The sequence below is a fragment of the Danio rerio genome, chromosome 14, assembly GCF_049306965.1.
Source record: "Danio rerio strain Tuebingen ecotype United States chromosome 14, GRCz12tu, whole genome shotgun sequence".
Lineage (NCBI taxonomy): Eukaryota > Metazoa > Chordata > Actinopteri > Cypriniformes > Danionidae > Danio > Danio rerio.
In genome coordinates, this window is record NC_133189.1 from 25,760,974 (window position 1) to 25,779,181 (window position 18,208).

Genomic DNA, 18,208 nt, shown 5'->3' on the forward strand with positions numbered 1-18,208 from the left:
GATCGCCTCATACCCCCTGGCAGCTCCGCCGTCAAGGGCGGTGAGGGCGGAGGCACACGCAGCACGGGCAGAGAAAGGTTCCCTCCAAGACTGCGTGAGCCTACTGTGCACTTCCGGGAAGAAGGGGACGAGAGGCTTCGAAGGCTTCGCCTTCTGGTCCTCTACGTAGCACCCATCTAGTCGGTCCGGCCGCGGAGCTGGGGGATAAACCATCTCCAACCCCACGGCCGAAGCAGCCCGGGAAAGCACGGCTAACATGTCCGCTTCAGGATCCGATTTGACAGCGCTCACCTGCCCGGAGGGGGCGAGCGGGTCCGGATCTTCGTCGGACAGTGAAAGCCCACCCTCCGATGCCGCGGAGGACATCTGATCTCCGGTGTCAGCGAGTGTGAGAGCTACCATCTGGTTAGACGGATCACTCCCACTACCCGAAGCTTGGATGGAGCGCCGTGAGGAGCGAGAGGTCCGCGAGCCCGTGGGCGGCGGATTATCTCCCGCTGAAACCCTCAGATCTGCCCGAGCGCCCGCTGCTTTTTTAGAACAGGAGGCAACTGGGGTGGCTCGCTCTCTTGCGAAAGTTAGCCGCGATCTTAGCTGTGCAACGGTCATGGCATCGCAATGACGACATGAACTGCCCGCGAGCACCGCATTAACATGCTGGACCCCCAAACATGCAATGCAGTGATCGTGTCCATCATCCGGAGCCAGGAAACCCCCGCATCCAGAAACGCACAGTCGGAGCGCCATCCTGAAAAGGACGTGCTGCACGACTGTGTTGCTCTTTTAGGAAAGTTGCAACAATACGCACCGCTCTGGAGGACCGGACCCAAAGAACCGCAGGCAAGGGAGAAACCCAGCTCGACCGTCTGCCACCGCGAAGACCCACTCTGGACCGGGAGACACACTCGTTCGCTCTGAAGTGCTGATCAGCAAGAGGAACCCTCATCGACTCACTCAAAAAGGATCTGAAGCGAAAAGGATGGCGTCTGCTGGCTTCAGGTGTGCTTATATGCTGAGATAATTGCAGATGCCGCACACCTGCGCAAGCTTACGCTGCCAATTAATTTCATTCATTGGCCCGTTCAATACTCTCCAGACAAGCGGCTTCTGATCCGAATCCTCCCCTTTCGTGGATTCAATCTATCCACTCTATGGCACTGAAGTTCCCCAACCGAAGGGGAACTATATAATGTCTTAATGGAGGAGGATCTTTATTCTGTCATAAAATAAATAAATAACGCTGGGTTCTGATGGGGTACAACTTCAATCTGACGTCATGTTAACATGCAGTATTGTGCCTGCTGGGTGTTTAAAGGGCCATGAAACCCTCTTGTTTCAGCAGGGTTTTTTCACACCTCAACTTAGGAAAAAGTCAGTAAAGTGGGCGTGTCCAGCTCTGTTTAGAGGGGAGTGTCGGAGGAGGAGAAAGAGGGAAGGTCCGTAAAAATTTGCATAAAAATGGGAGTGTCAGTTTGGGCACGCGCTGATTTTCACAGAATCACAGAATCCATAATTTCATTCAGGAATTTCATTCATGCCCCTTGTGACAAATGACATATTTGATTCGAGGAATTGCTGTAAGTGTGTATTTTTCATGCAACGTTTTTTACCGCACGGCAAAGGAGAGAAATAATTACCTCTGCATTTCTTGGTAACTTAGATGCATTCGGTAGGTAGCGTCAGAAAGCTGTGTGTGTTATTCCTGTCACAAAATGCAGCAAAAATCCAACACGAAGGTAAGTTTAATTATGGTGCTTGCATGTTTACAGCATTTACAGCTGATTTTTTCAGTCTATAATATTGTAGTGTTATTAACATACTGTAAACTTTATTAACTTAGTAATCATTTGACTAAGTTCTGTCTGAAAGAGGACTGCTGACGATACGAACTAACTTTATCATCTTTATTAAAAGGAGACTAGCGGCAAATTCGGATTTCACCGTTTCCAGATGAGAAAAGCTCTCGGGTAAAAAATGTTCTTTAGACTTGTATTTCTGTTGTGCGCCGCGTGCACTGTAATCCACCCGTGAATCCATTTATGTATTTGTAATTTGTTACTTTACACCACTGATTCTCATGGATGTTTACAAGAAGGATGTGTATCTGAAAAAATGTAGACAGCGCCCTCTAGTGCAATTGTCATCAGAAACTTGCAATGAAATGTACCTGGAGCAATGCATTTTTTGTTTCACTGAGGCATGTATTTTCATTCATTCATTCATTTTGTTGTTGGCTTAGTCCCTTTATTAATCTGGGGTGGCCACAGCGGAATAAACCACCAACTTATCTAGCAAGTTTTCACACAGCGGATGCCCTTCCAGCCGCAACCCATCTCTGGGAAACATCCACACACACACACATTCACACACACACTCATACACTACGGACAATTTAGCCTACCCAATTCCCCTGTACCGCACGTCTTTGGACTGTGGGGGAAATTATAGCTCCCGGAGGAAATCCACGCGAATACAGGGAGAGCATGTATTTTCAATGAGCCTAAATACTTTGAATGGGCTGCAAACTTTGGTAGTTAAGCTTTACATTGACATTGTTGTTTGTGAAACACAACATAAATTAATTAAGGTGTTAATATGAATGCTAAACTCAGTCCAGTTTAGCAAATAATTAAATTATTTATTCCTCATTCAACTTGCACTGTATGAAAATAGCAGCCAGGCCATTCTACAAAATAATCCCTCGGGTTCCATAAAGAAAAGCATAAGGGTTCAGGACCGCATGAGGGCCAGTAAATAATGACAGAGTGGCAGTCACTGGAAAGCCATAGTGATTTTGTCTTGTCCAAGTCCTACCAACACCATTACCACATTCTCTAAAAGTCAAGACCAGACATCACAGACATCAGCCTGCTCTGTCATCTCAGTCTGACCTTTCTGTTCCTCTCTCAGTCCATTTTTCCCTCTTCTTTCTTTTCCACCCTATCTGTCTGGCCAGCTTAAGTTTAGCAGTCTAGGAATCCCTCATAATGATGTCAACTGGTAGTCTTCCTTATGTACATCCACTTTTCTCTGTGTCTCAGCGTTTATGTGACTCATTCAGGGAGTCCGGATGCAGGTATGAAAATGTTTATGCAGCACAATAACTTTCCTCTTAATTGCATTGAGTGTTCTTTAACACCTGAGATCCATAAACCTCCATCGTCATCACTCATTACCCATCACTCTCATAGATTCTGAAAGCTGAAGTGAGGATTTTTTTTTACGATGTTGAAACACCTTGTCCTATACCAGTTTAATATGCTGAGATGACTTTATAAGTGAGCCATACATAAGCCCTATTTGGATGAGGCTAGTTTTTCAAAACAATATTTCAGTTGCAAGTCTTGGGATTTTTGGTGTGTGCGCGTGTTTCAGTTACTAACATCTCAGTGTTTAATACACAGGTGGGAGTGTGTGTTTTCCCTTGTGTAAATGTGGCTAGCCGGATGTTAAAATTAAAACAGACAGTTTTAGAAATGTATGTGATTTCACTTTGCTTAATTAATTACTTTTCTCTTTTTTTACAGCTGATATCACACTGAGCCCTGCACATGATATGCAGGGAGAAAAAATGTATGTCTTGGCTACAAATTCCCTAATTCAATTCAGCGTCTTACTAATTAGGTAGCACATTTACTAATTTGTTCCCTTGTTTAAAGTAAATTGTGAGCATGATGTATTAATTGAAGAACTGGAGAAAAGGCTGAAAGAAGAGATTGAGAGTGGTACAAGCTAACACAAAACATTGTCAAACCCATGGAGAGGTATACAGTGCTCAGCAAAAACAAATACAGCTTTATTGTCTATATTCACTGAGAAATTGATAAAAAAAAATACTCACTTTCAAAAGGGGGCTGGCTGCTGTATGGCCTGGCTGCTGTATGGTGTTCAACATTTATGAAAAAAGTCTTGTCGCCTTTCCAAGTTTTAGGAACAACAAAGCTAGATTACGCTTAGTTTACCAAAATAAAATATGATCATGCCTAGATTTTTTATTATTTAGTTAGGACAGTAAGGTCTGACTTTGCTAAGACAAAAGTCTTGTCACTTAGAGATAATGAACAGTGTAGAATATAAAGTCATGGTGCTGTGCAAAAGGAATTAATATTGTGTTTGACTTTGATGAGCTTGGAGGACTGCATCCACACATCTCTGCACTGACTCAAATCACTTATTAATAAAGTCATCTGGAATGGCAAAAAAAGTGTTCTTGCGGGACTCCCAGAGTTCATCAAGATTCCTTGGATTAATTTTTAATGCCTCCTCCTTCATCTTACCCTATCTTACCCCAGACATGCTCAATAATGCTCATATCTGGTGACTAGGCTGGCCAATCCTGGAACACTTTGACCTTATTTGCTTTCAGGAATTTCGATGTGAAGAGTGTAGTATGAGGAGCGCTATATTGCTGAAGAATTCGCCCTCTTCTGTGGTTTGTAATGTAATAGGCAGCACAAATGTCTTGACCTCGAGCTGTTGATGTTGCTATCCACTTTGCAGATCTCTCGCACGCCCCCATACTGAATGTAACCCTAAACCATGATTTTTACTTCACCAAACTTGACTGTTTGTGCAAGAATCTTGAGTCCATGCGGCTTCAAGTTGGTCTTTTGCAGTATTTGTGATGATTGCGATGCAGTTCTTAAGATTGGTTAGATAAATCTACCATCTACAACTTTTCCAAATGTTCAACTAGAAGTCAAGTTATTATTTGTTGCTCTTACAACTTGGATCAATGGCAAGACTTTTATCAGGTAGCGTATGTGTCTATATCATAGATTTTAAATTTTTGAATGGGATCTATGTGCAATTGTTTCAGATATTTGTTTATTTAATAAATGTATCACGTAGTTAGCGTGAATGCATTAATGTAGAACTCTTTTTTCTGTTTTTTTTTTTTTTGTACGTTCAGGTAATATAATCTGGGCATCAAGAATATTTCATTTTAAAAAAAATGTTAGAGCGGCTGGCAACTTTTTAGTGTGTGAATAATGTGCAAACAGTATTACTCAGATTAGTCAAAAATAAAAAACTACAGTAGACATTCACATTCAGACAGAATGACATTCCTCAGAGGACCATTAAGTTTTCTGAAAAACTGCAACTGATTTGCTCATGAATTTGAACAAAAGTTGTGTAAGAAAAAGTACAGACTTGGCAGAATCACATTCAAATCTCAAATTATGCCTGTTCAACAAAAATATTCTCTAACTTCCTCTGGGAAAACTTTTCATATCCAAATGTAGACTTATTTCCCAAAAACTGCTAATGGTGTCAATAAATTACTAAAATTCTATGTTACTTTAATTTGCCTTAAACGTCAACTTCTATAAAACAAGTACTGTACTGTGTAAAAAACACCAAAGGATAAATATACATTACAGAAAGGACACTTCTTATATCAGATTATGAAGACTAAAGGCCAGCTTACAATAGCTTTGACAGCTATATTAGCCTTCACACCACATTCTGTTTATAATAAGTACCCCCTACGGTTTTATCATCTGCTGCTTTAAATGCTCGAACTCGTTTAAAGTAGGATGGATTCTGATTAGATGCTAGTTTTATCGCTTATCGGCTAGAAAACTAGACAATAATGGTGTTGTTTTGTGATGTTAGCGCTTCAGTTGTTGTTTGGGCTCCACTATTCTACAATTCTTTTATAATGATTTGAATAAAAAAAGGGTCAGATCTTATATCAGCTTGCAGGGACGCAAAACCCCTTTTTGTATTTTCTATAAGATGTGTCCTGAAAAATAGCTATGGCTGATGTGCAGACTGTATGAATTTTCAGCTTCTTTTTTAGGCACTAAATTTATGTCAATGGATCATGCAATGATAATTACTTGATGAGCTAGTTAACCTGTAGATTAATGACCAACTCGGTTGTCTGTCCTTGCAGCTTATTAAGGCCTATAGTTATGTTTTATAGTGCCCTCTGGTTGGTGTGAAAACATGAAATTAAGTATGGTCGGCATTACCAGTATAAATACAAATAGGTTGTGCTGTGCAAGTTGCTTCCAAACTGTAATACATTACAGATTTTCTCTTACTGTTATTTAGAAGTAATTCCTTAATTTACAATATTTCTTAATAATACAATATTAGAATTGTATTGCATTACATAAAAAGATTCTGAATACTACAGCTCATCCATGTACATGACTTGTGTTAAATGTGATTGACAACTCCCATGATTCTACACAGTCAGAGCATCACCAAACTATGCCTTTGTTTGCTTTGTATATGCACCCAGTCTAGTGGCGAATATTTATATTATTCTTTAATATTAAAGCTTATTGAACAATTACAATTTTAGGTGAAAAGTGTATCAAGTAAAACAACCAAGTAAAAGTAAAAATTTACCAAGTAAAATATTACTGAAAATATATTAGTAATGCCACCAATGTGTTACAGCAAAAATTAAACAATTACTGCAATGTGTTCTATTCTATATTCTAATTCTATATTCTATTTTATAATTCTAATGCATTACTCCAACACTGGGTATACAGTATAGGTCATATTTTAGAAAAGTGATAATTAAGCTATTTGGACAAGAAAGTTGGAGGGCAGATAGATTGTTATTATTTTTGGTTTTATCCTTGGTGTGAGCATGTCTTAAGACTTTAATTTAAACCTTTCAAAATTTCATTTTAAATAATCTTACTGAACCCCCTGCAGGAACAAACAATTTTCCATGGGGATGTGTAAATGTTATCACATGATTAACTACAGCCTGATGATATATATATATATATATATTAACATATTCTATAAATAGTGACAAATGTAAAATTTTATTGTAAAATATCTGATATTCTTAATCATACGTGTGTAATAATATGTAATTCACCATTTAAACAGCTTAATAATGCTCAATAAGGGGCCAATCACACAGAACGCACTTTCTGAGGTGCATCTTTTTAATAATTTACAGTCGCGAGCGTTTTGCGTGCTGCTTACGTGCCCTGCGTTACTCATGTTTTAGCCGTCTGCTGCGCCTCACATTTTTGCCATTGCATGATGTGCGCTCTCAGTTGAAAAACGTCAACTCTGAGCGGGGAAAAATGCGTTACATCAGTCACGTCTTTTTTATTCTTCAATCCAATGAAAGCAGAGGCAGGGTTTCCGTCGAGGTGACTGCAGTTTTTGTGTTGTTAAGACGACTACGGAGACTTTTGAAGATAGAGGAGAGACTTGTGTTTGCTGTTTTGAGTTATCCGGAGCTGTATGACTTTACAAACCTTGAACATCACAATATTATTAAATATTACAGTTATAACAATACCAACAGCAACACTCGTGCACAATATGCAACTGATGCTCAGTGACATGAAAAAAGCACACCGCACTGCTTTTTCTCTTGTCAATAAAAAGGCTGTGCCGTGCGCAACGTAAAAGTATGGTCGGTATCTTGGGGGTCGAAATAGCCCCTAAAGCCCCGGTCAGATTACACGATTTAGGCACGATTTTCTTGACTTAGAGTGTCGCAGGGAATCGTAAACGACAAATGGGCATCGTGACACAAGATTCAATCGTTTCTTCTCGTGTAATGTGGCATAGTTCATGACAACCAATACCATATCTGCGATGCCTCACGACACCGTTGCAACAAATCTGGCATGTTTAATTTTTCCCCAATCTTCACGACGAGTTCCGTCACATGGATGACACTGTGCAATAGGAGCTCATCATTTCTCAATTATATCAGTGAGTGCTGCTGTTAATGCACTAGTCAGGTAATCAAAAATAGGCTGCATGCATATTTATAGCTTACTTATAGGTGGGTCACGGGTGGATAAGATCAATTATTGGTTGAACAAACTTTAACTAGCCTACCTTTTCTAAAATATTAAGTTGTTTATAGCGGAAAGTGTTTATAGCGGACTTGTTTTGAAGTGCATTACATTAAATTTTATTTATTATTCTTGTTTTTGATAACTGATCAACAAAATATACATAAAACTTAAGTAAAAAAATATAGCAAGCAAAATTCGTTTTAAAAGGATATTTTTTCCAAGAAAAATATACGAATTATATTTTTGTTTGTATCTCCACTATCCAACTATACGGGTGGATTATTTATTTTGCTCTGAGGAAAATCAGGATTTAATGATTGCTTCAGTGTAATTGTCTCACAAATCTCAGTTATATATTTGCTATTTTTTTTAAATGTCATTATTTTAAAAATTGTGTATGAGTAGGCTATATGATTTTTCCTTGCTGCTTATGTGCTTTCAATAATCCGTCTCTCTCCTGGCAAGTTTAGGCAAGGGATTGTTAATTAAGAAACCCATGGCAGGAAAATACACATTTAGAGTTCAAAGAAATTATCTTCAGAAAAACTGTGAGAGCCTTATGTATTGTCAAAATAATGTGCAAAAAAAAAAAAACACAGACTCTGCGTAATGTTACAGAACAGACTGGGCTGTAAATCATACCCATTGTTCATTCAGATGATAGCCCTACTTATTTTCTGATAGCACACACAATCTCAAATCTTTCTGTATCCAAGACTTTTTTAACTTATTTAAATGCATCCGTTTACTGGATCCTTGAACTAAAAAGTTTGCAGGGGTTCATTGGTTTGAGAAATGTCTGATCATAAAACCTGCTTTTAATTTGTAAGGTATTGTTTTCGTTATTATGTACTGGTTCAAATTAATAGGGTGTGGGAGATGAAGCGGGCGCATGGTGCAATCATCGAATATATTCAACGCAAGCCGGCGCCACGGTATTCACTGTGACTGCATCATCACTGTGACTTTCACATAAGACTGGATGTGGTGGACTGTCATGATTTTGGCTACTGCAGGACACTACTAAAAGACACGTATCAGAGGGTATTTAGAGGTGGGTAATACTCAAGGCCGTCTGATAAGTGGTATAGGCTATCGTGCATTAATCCGTTTTCACGTAATATCATCATTTTTGATTGCGACCTTAGATCTTGTCCTTTTTTATGAGTAATTTTCTGAAGCTTTGAATGCACCATGCATATATATAAATGAATGCCGCAATAGACACATGACTTTTTATTTAACAAACACTTTATTCGCGATGCAAACTCTGCCAATTTTAAGTTTTTAAAGTAACTTTTGGTTATATGTTTGCATACAACTGACAGAAAAAATATAAAATAAATATTTCAAATGCATTTAGCAGGCCTAAATAAGCTTTTTGCATCAGGCGTTTACACACAAATTAAACAGTTTAAAAGTTTACAAATATTTAATGTTGCTTTGTAACTTATTTGTAAATAATCCTGAATCATTTAGTGTTAAAATATTATTTAAATGTATTTTATAACTATGAAATTTAATTACTAAACAATAAATCATTAACTTGCCAAGCAATGCTACACTTTACCACGGTAAAATAATGCCCACACTTATGCAATACTAGAACCTTGTCTATATAACCATGAAAACATATGTACACACAATAACATCAAAGTTGTGTGCTTGTAAAATAAAGAAAATAAACGAGATGCGCTTTCTCTCATGCAGTCTCTGTGAAAGAGCGCGTCGCAGCAATCAACTGGCTACTTGACGAAAAAAACGTATGCAGAGTCGGCATTCGACAATCATCATATTTTCAGCCACTGACTGAGAATAATGCTGCACTATTTTATTAACAAATTATTCAAATGTTTTCTTTTCCCCCAACACACTTTCAGCGCGAGATTTTTGTGCGCGCTTAAGCACGGAATAGGCTATAAGCATATATATATATATATATACATATATATATATATATATATGTATATATATATATATATATATATATATATATATATATATATATATATATATATATATATATATATATATATATATATATATATATAATTTTTATTTATTTACTTTTTGGCACCGGCACACTCGTGGCTACGCCCTAGTTAAAAAGGAATTATAAGTTTGATCCTATCCTAATGAGCCCCCTTAAATAATGTAACCTAGTTATTAGTTGTCTGCAAGCATCAGTGCTTATTGAGATTAAAATAAAATAACAAAAACAAAAAAAACATTAAAAATAAGATAAAAAATATTGTTATAGCAACCTGTGTGACTGCTTTGGGAAATAACACTAGTCGTAGACGTCACAGGATGACTGATCATGCAGGAACGTAATCACATAATTTGACATAGTGACTTTCGGAACCGACAAAAAAATTGTGTAATCTGACCGGGGCTTAAGTCTGTGCTGCAGTGTAGAGATTACAGCTGCTGGATTTACAACATGTTATTTTATCAACTCCTCTCCCTAAATACATGAAATTAAGTGGCTGTTTTAGTAGGAGAGGAATAGAGTAGTAACATAAACGGTAATAAATTTGATGTGAATAACTGACATTGTCTGTTTATGTTTAAAAATAATTACGATTGCATCTCTATGTACTGCAAAGAGTTTGAAATTCCCATGAGCCAACACTCAATAGAACGTTCCATTGCAACAGCAGCATCCAGCAACAGCCCCGCGATTCCACCATTTTGGAGTGAAAGCAATCGGCCGTCCATTGGATCTTATTGCTGTCGCGATGACAAGCAGCTGCTTTGTTTTTTATTTTTTATTTAAAATGCGCATTAAAGGTGAGATACAACCTGAAAGACGACAATACAACACTTACTATCACAATCAACACTTTTAATCGTTTATTTGACAGACAATATGCTGTTGTTCTATTATTTTTCATTCCAAAATGGCCACCGCGTGACACTAGTTGCTACATCTAGGGACACCTACAGGCTGTTTCCCAAATCGCACCAGAATGTCGCCTCTTGGTGATTCTATCCTCTTTTATTTAAAGTATATCAGTGTGCATATTACGAACTATAAATGTTATGTTTTGCTATAACATATGTGTATTTAATTCATTAATAAATGCAGATTTAAATTTAGCAGCTGATCACATGACACACTTAACGTTCTATTCACACTGTAAATGTGATCATGACAAGTGATCATACGCGTTGAAGTGTTATTTATGATAATTTTATTGGTTTTAAACCAAGTAAACATGTAAAAGAGTAAACTAAAAACTACAGCCTATAAAAAACCAAATGACATCCAACATTTAGATTTGGTGCAGCCTAAAAGTTAAAGATCTCATCTAGTATCCAAAGGGTGGCATATTCAAATCTTTTAATGATGATCTATAACCAATGTTCCCTCAGGCCAGGCAATTAACCCAACATTGCCCCTTGTAATAAGTCTAACACACTTGGGATAAAAGCGTCAAGTAAATATACATTGTTCACCACACAAGAGGGCCGATGCTGTGCTCCACAACAAAGTTAAGTCAGTCATCAGCCTTCAACATCTCATGTCAAGTTCATGACCATGACTAATTAACATTTTCTAGAACTTATTAAGCACTCTTCAAATAAGTGTTGCCTTGGAAACAGTGACATCATGGGCCTGTCATGCCTTTATCCGAGCTGAGACTATGTGATTATGAGTGTCAGGCTCCTCTATACAATGGGTGGATCAGTGCCACACTCCGACAATCAGAATTATTACAGCAGAATGACAAGCCGCAGTACTGCCATTCAGCCTTGTCGAAAGTAGTTATTTTGCCTTGAACCCCTTGTGAGCACGTTTATATATAGTACCGCACATATGCAGCATGTTATAGAAAGGGGATGGTAATTAGTGAACAATGAAGTGAATGACTGTCTTGTTCACTGGTCAGATGACAAGCGATGCCGAGAGAGACAGACTGAGGGATGGGACTTCAACGTCATGTAAAGTAGATGAGATACATGGGAATTGACATGGAGGTGGCTGACAGTGGCCATTTTAAGGATGAACTCATTAAACAGCTAAACGGTGATAAATTAGTACTTCAGAGTATTAAATTATATATTGTCAGCATTAAAGTCTGTGTGAACTGGAAGTAGCTGAGACTTTTGTTTTAGTATGTTGATGTACTTCCAACTGAAATTGAATATTGAGTAGGAGAAGAGGATTTCTTTTTGTGCATCATTCCCTTGTAGCAAACTAATAGCAAAAGGGGCGTGGTTAAGAATATTGTGGCTGAAGACAACAAACTGGCATAAACAAAATGGCTTCAACTACAAATTTGGAAATAAATTGTTAGAACATTTCAGTGAATTAATTTGGATTTACTGTTTACCAGAATGAGTCAATCAATAAATTAGAAACCTGTCAGCAAGGACGTCCATAGTATTTGTTTTTCTTATTATGGAAGTCCATGGTTACTGGTTTTCAGCTTCCTTCAGAAGGTCCTATTTTGTGTTTAGCAGAAGAAAGACTCTTTTAAAGGCGAGGAACCATTCGAGGGAGAGTCAACAGTGGCCACTATTGTCCATTTTCAGGTCAACCGTCCTCATATGGGGCGATACGATGGCCTTTAATAGTTCCTTTCGACTGTGTGCAGCCAGCTGTTGTCACAGGTAAACAGGTACGGCAGAGATGGGCAGAAATATACTGAACTGGATTTTAAAATTAATTATACCAAGTACATCCATTTTAAGTGTATCAAAACACAGCAGCCACAGCTGTATCAAAATACTGTCTTTTGTATTTTAGAAATACACGAATTACATTAAAAAAAAAAAATACTTTTGGTCCAACAATTTGCTTCCATGTTTGGAGTAGCAGCTCTTTCAATTTACTATAACTTCTATGTTAAGCTGTTCTTACACAATTTACATAGTAAAAGTGCTATATAAATAAAGATGACTTGAATTAAATTGAATTAATAGGTAGTAGCATGGAATATCTTTGCAAACCTTCGATTGTTGACCTAAATTGACCTTGTAGATTTTTATTTCACATGAACTTTAATGACTACAAAGGAAAAATCTTCCATCCATCCCAAACATGAAGCTGTTGTTCTTATCACTGGTATAAACTACTTCATTTATATAAGGATTCGCCAATATTACAGTTCACTTTGGGTTAAAAACATATAAATGGCTTTTTAGAAAACTTGATATTGCTGTCTTAAAATTGATTCAAATAAAATACTCAAAGCTAATATCAAAGCTTACAGAGGCTTGCGTTTTTAAGCTTATTATAATAGATTTACAGGAGTTATATAACTATAACTGTTTTTGTCAGCACAAACTAAGTAAATTAAGTATGGATTAGCATGTTGTGTTAGTAATTAAACTGTGTAAAATGAGTTTCAAGTCATGTCAGTTCTTAAAAAGACTTCAAATGAAGTTGAATCGTACTTTAAAATAGATGATGATTAATTTAACTTGATTAATATAATTAACATAACAACAGATCAAGTTCTGACTTATTAATCAACATTTTTACAGAGTATACATTGTCATCTTTGTTGTGCTAAAACTGCTGTGAACAGAATAATAATCTAAATATTGTTGCATAATTACCTACATTTTAGTCAGGGTAGAAAACTGATAAATGGTCAATGATAAAATTTGATAGTATTTTCAAAAGTTAATTTCAGTATCACAACCTTAAAAATTTAAGACACATTTGAAAACTTCATTAGCTTCTATAATTTGTATTTCATATAAACATTGTCTCTCGTGTGTGTGTGGTGTGTTTGTGTGTGTGTGTGAGTGTGTGTGTGTGTGAGAAAGAGAGTCATAAATCAGACAGAGTTTTTTGAAAATGTAAAAGCGCCCAATGAGGGTTGAATTTAGAGGTAGGGTAGTGGTATAGAATATAGAGTCTGTACAGGTTTAAAATATTTTATAAAGTCTAGGAGAAGTCCTCTTAAAGATAGCTGTACAAGTGAGTGTGTGCACGTACATGCACTGGATATTTGCAATGCCTCATTATCACCCGCTCATTGTCATGAGTATGTATGTGTGTGTGTGTGCTGGTGAGGTAATTTGAAAGTGCAAGTAGTGTTTGAGGACTGCATCTGTGATTTGTTTCTCTAAACTCAGTTTACTCAGCGCTAATCGATACCATTGTGCTAGAGCTCTCTGCAATCACGAAACACTTCTAAATCTCCACCCTTTAGTGTAAAAATATGAGCATTCATCAAGCTCAAGATGTTTGCCATTTCTCCATCCGCTCGCAGTCGCTGCGTTCAACCTCCCCAACAGCGCGAGAGCCCCCAATCACCAGCCCCGCACTTCTATTCAAACCACACCTGCATAATTGCCACATCTGACCTTTTCCAACCTGTCTCAGGCAAGCGCGAACGCACAATTGAGCCGAGGTATAAATAGCAGCTCATTTCATGCTGCCGAGGCATAAAACAAAGCTTGATTTTCATACCCACTTCATCTCACCAACTCTGAACCGAGCCACTAGGGCCCGTTTTACCGTAATGATACCAACCCGAAGCGAGATCGCACCGACAGCACTAAAGGATGTCAATCTCCTTGTTTGTCGTTATGTTGGCTCTTTTTCTGGAGGAATTGCGGAATCAATTCAATGGCATAATTCGATTCTCGCCACCCCTTGTGAATTGGTAATGGCTCTCTGGATGACTAACTTCGATTACTGACAGCCGCTCTCTAAGTAGGGCAGGGGAGAAAAAAAAAGTTTTGATATGAAAGCGGCTCATGGCGGCTTAATCCATAATTATCCTTAAAGCTCTCCTCTGTCTAGGAGCTGCTGCGCTCCTGTATTGATTTGCCGGAGATTTCTTAAGCGTGTGAGTGAGCATTTGAACTCAGCTTTGCAAACAATGCACACATGCGTAACAACATGCAAAGCCTGCAAAGAGTCGCGCCGTCTTAACTAACATCATGGCTAAATGGCATCCCGGCACATGCAAAAAACATGACCCCGATGCGTTGCGGATTACGCTTTTGTGTTCCTGAGGCACGATTACAGAAGCTTGTGCTTTTGATCTCATTACAACAGATTTACAGGATGTTTTATAAGCTTAATAATTCATCGGATCAGATTTGATCATTCCAAGGAAGATCATTCCTTTGAGGAGGGCTTTCCACATGTGCGACTGCTTGATATAAATCTGCTCGGCTTCTGAGAAACGCAGAAACAAAGGACAGAGACGGCGATGGCCTAACACAAGAGGATCGTTTTTTTAACGCACCACAGACAGCTGCGATAAAATGACACGGAAAGAGTGTCTTTTCATGTGAAGTAGAATATGCAATGAAATCTTACACAATCACTGAACTCTGCAAAGCAGAATAAGAGTATTCTTGAAAGTCGGTGGTGAAGTGGAAGCGAGTGGGTGGATGGGGGTGGTGTTAATAGGGAATTAATGAGAGGAGAGACAGTGGATGAAGGGATGAACGTGGAGCTACAGACGAGAGATGCTGGATTAGTGAGAGTGAGGGTGTTTTATGTGGGTGGGATTCTCCTGTTAGAAAAGTAATGGGACAGGGATCCCCTGGAAACTAGAGCCCACACGCAGATAGCCACACACAAAACCATAGACGTGCAGTTTTTCTGTTGACAAGCAGGAGCGCTACATTGTAAAACTAGATGAAATAAGTTAGTTTAACTTATAATTTTAAAAAGTTACTTTGACTTTATGAAAAACAGTTATGATAACTCATAAAGTGATTATATTTTGCAGAACTCAAACCTAACAAGTTATGAATTAATTAATTATATATTTTGTGTTAACTCTAATACTAGAAGTAATGCCAAACTATTTGAGTAGCTACATAGTTGTTTAGACTTTGTTTTGTTCTATTAACTGAACTCATGCCGGTTTGATTTTGACTTAAAATGTTTAAGTTAGTGCCACTGTAAATATTGTAAACAATATACAATTAGGTCCATAAATATTTGGACATTAACATAATTCTAACATTTTTGGCTACATACACTAACACGATAGATTTGAAATGACACAAACAACACTGTCAGCTTTAATTTGAAGGTATTTACATGAAAATCGGGTGAACAGTGTAGGAATTACAACAGTTTGCATATGCGCCTCCCACTTGTTAAGGGACCAAATGTAATTGGACAGAATAATAATCATAAATCAAACTTTCACTTTTTAAAACTTGGTTGCAAATCCTTTGCAGTCAATGAAAGCCTGAAGTCTGGAATGGATAGACATCACCAGACACTGGGTTTCATTTCTGGTGGTGCTCTGCCAGGCCTCTACTGCAACTATCTTCAGTTCCTGCTTGATCTAGGGGCATTTTCCCTTCAGTTTTGTCCTCAGGAAGTGAAATGCATGCTCAATTGGATTCAGGTTAGGGAATTGACTTGGGCATTACATACCACTTCTTTTCCTTCAAAACCTCTTTGGTTGCTTTTGCAGTTTGCTTTGGGTGATTCTCCATCTCACTGTAAAGCACCGTCCAATGAGTTCTGAAGTATTTGAGAATATTATTGATATTGCCTGAAACACTGAAAGAATTCATCGCCTGGAGAGTGTTCTTGATCTGGCCAATTGTTGTGAAGGGTGTTTTCTTCAACAGGGAAAGAATTCTTCGGTTGTTCGCCACAGTTGTTTTTTTCGTGGTCTTCCGGGTTCTTTGGTGTTGCTGATCTCCCTAATGCTTTCTTGCTTTTTAAGAATATTCCAAACAGTTGTTTGGCCATGCCTAATGTTTTTGCTATCTCTCTGATGGTTTTGTCTTCTTTTTAGACTAATGGTGACTTGCTTCACTGATAGTGACAGCTCTTTGGATCTCATGTTGAGAGTTGACAGCAACAGATTCCAAATGCAAATAGCAAACTTGAAATGAACTCTGTACATCAACACATTTTATCTGCTCATCATAATAGAGATAATGAGGGAATTAGGGTTGCCGATGGCAAATAGACAAAACATTGCTGAGCTGGCATCACCGGTCCTCTGCCCCGCCCCCGTCGCAAACCCACTAGCGAAAAATACACACTTAGGCCCCGTTTACACTGATTCGACTTAGTGTTAAAATGGCATTTTAGAATGAAATGATCCACATCCACACTGTGTTTTACCTAGCATTTCTGAACAGCTCTTCGTCCACTAAAAACACATATCACGTGACCACACACATTGTCATGCAGCATGCACTCGTCTGAGCTTCAGTGAGCAGTGCACATCGGACAGTTTATCAAGGATGTACCGCTGGGCCGCGTCTCACTATAGTTGTTAAATGTGATATTCAGACATCCCAAGTCTCCTGGAAGTTCCGGGAGTCTTCCGCAAATGCAAGCTGGCAAGAAAGGGGCTATATCTAGGAATTAAATGTACTAATTACAATATAAACCACAAAACAGAGAAAATCAGATTGTCTCTGAAAGCACTACATACCCAGGATGGCTTGAAGTAGAGAAATAATCCAGATATTACCACAAGTATTTGTTTATTGTGTTAATGTTTGATCCATTTCCATCATCTTTGCTCTGCAGCAGCGTTAGCTAATGTCTCCTCAGTGATCTACAGATGGATCTGTGCATGGGGGCGCCTTCTATTGTCCAGTATGAATGAACAGAATTACATAACAATGTCTTAAACTCCTGCAAAGTTAATTTTTTAAATAAAAACTTTTTAATTTAATACAAAAAAGAATATGAAAACTAATATTTTTTTCTCTAATGTTACAGGACTTACTTCTCTTAGTGTATATGTATAAATTATCATTATTAATATTGTTATTACAATAAATGGCAGAAAACATTACACTATATCTTTAGTCCATATCGCCCATTCTTACTGAAAAACCATTCTGTGTATTGAAAATAAAAATATTTACACTTTATACTTGTTTTTAGACAATTAAATAAGGAACATTTCGGGAAACTGCAATGGAAGCCATTGTGTTTTTATTTTGAGTGTGTTTTTTTTTACATTTTTCAGTTTTTTCACATTTACAAGTCACGTTTCTTCAATCTGTTGAACACAGAAGAATGCTGCTAGTCAAACAGTCAGTGGTAACCATTGACTTATAGTATGAATAACACTAATGGTCATTATTTGGCTACCAACATTCTTCAAAATAAATAAATAATAATAAGACACTCATATAGGTTTGGAACAGTTGAATAGTAAATAAATGATGACATTATATTCTAGAGAATATCACAGAGAGATTACTTCTTTTCTTTTATTCATTATGCAACTGCCCAGAACATCCAAGAAATGGCATAACACCTGAGCACAGCTTGGTACCATACTGCAACAGCAGCTTTTGTATGGTCAAGCACCACTTGTGCTTTTTTTTCATGTAAAAATCTTATTTTACACTTGAAATTGAATATTTATAATACATTAGTTGAATAAGCCTTTGAACATTATACATACATTATCAACTTACACTGTGTT

At 37.7% G+C, this 18,208-nt stretch overlaps 1 protein-coding gene across 1 annotated transcript in view; it reads left to right on the plus strand.

Moving 5' to 3' along the window:
• Window positions 1-18,208, plus strand: part of aldob (aldolase b, fructose-bisphosphate) — a 509,131-nt gene that overhangs the window by 352,710 nt on the left and 138,213 nt on the right. The window lies entirely within an intron of this gene.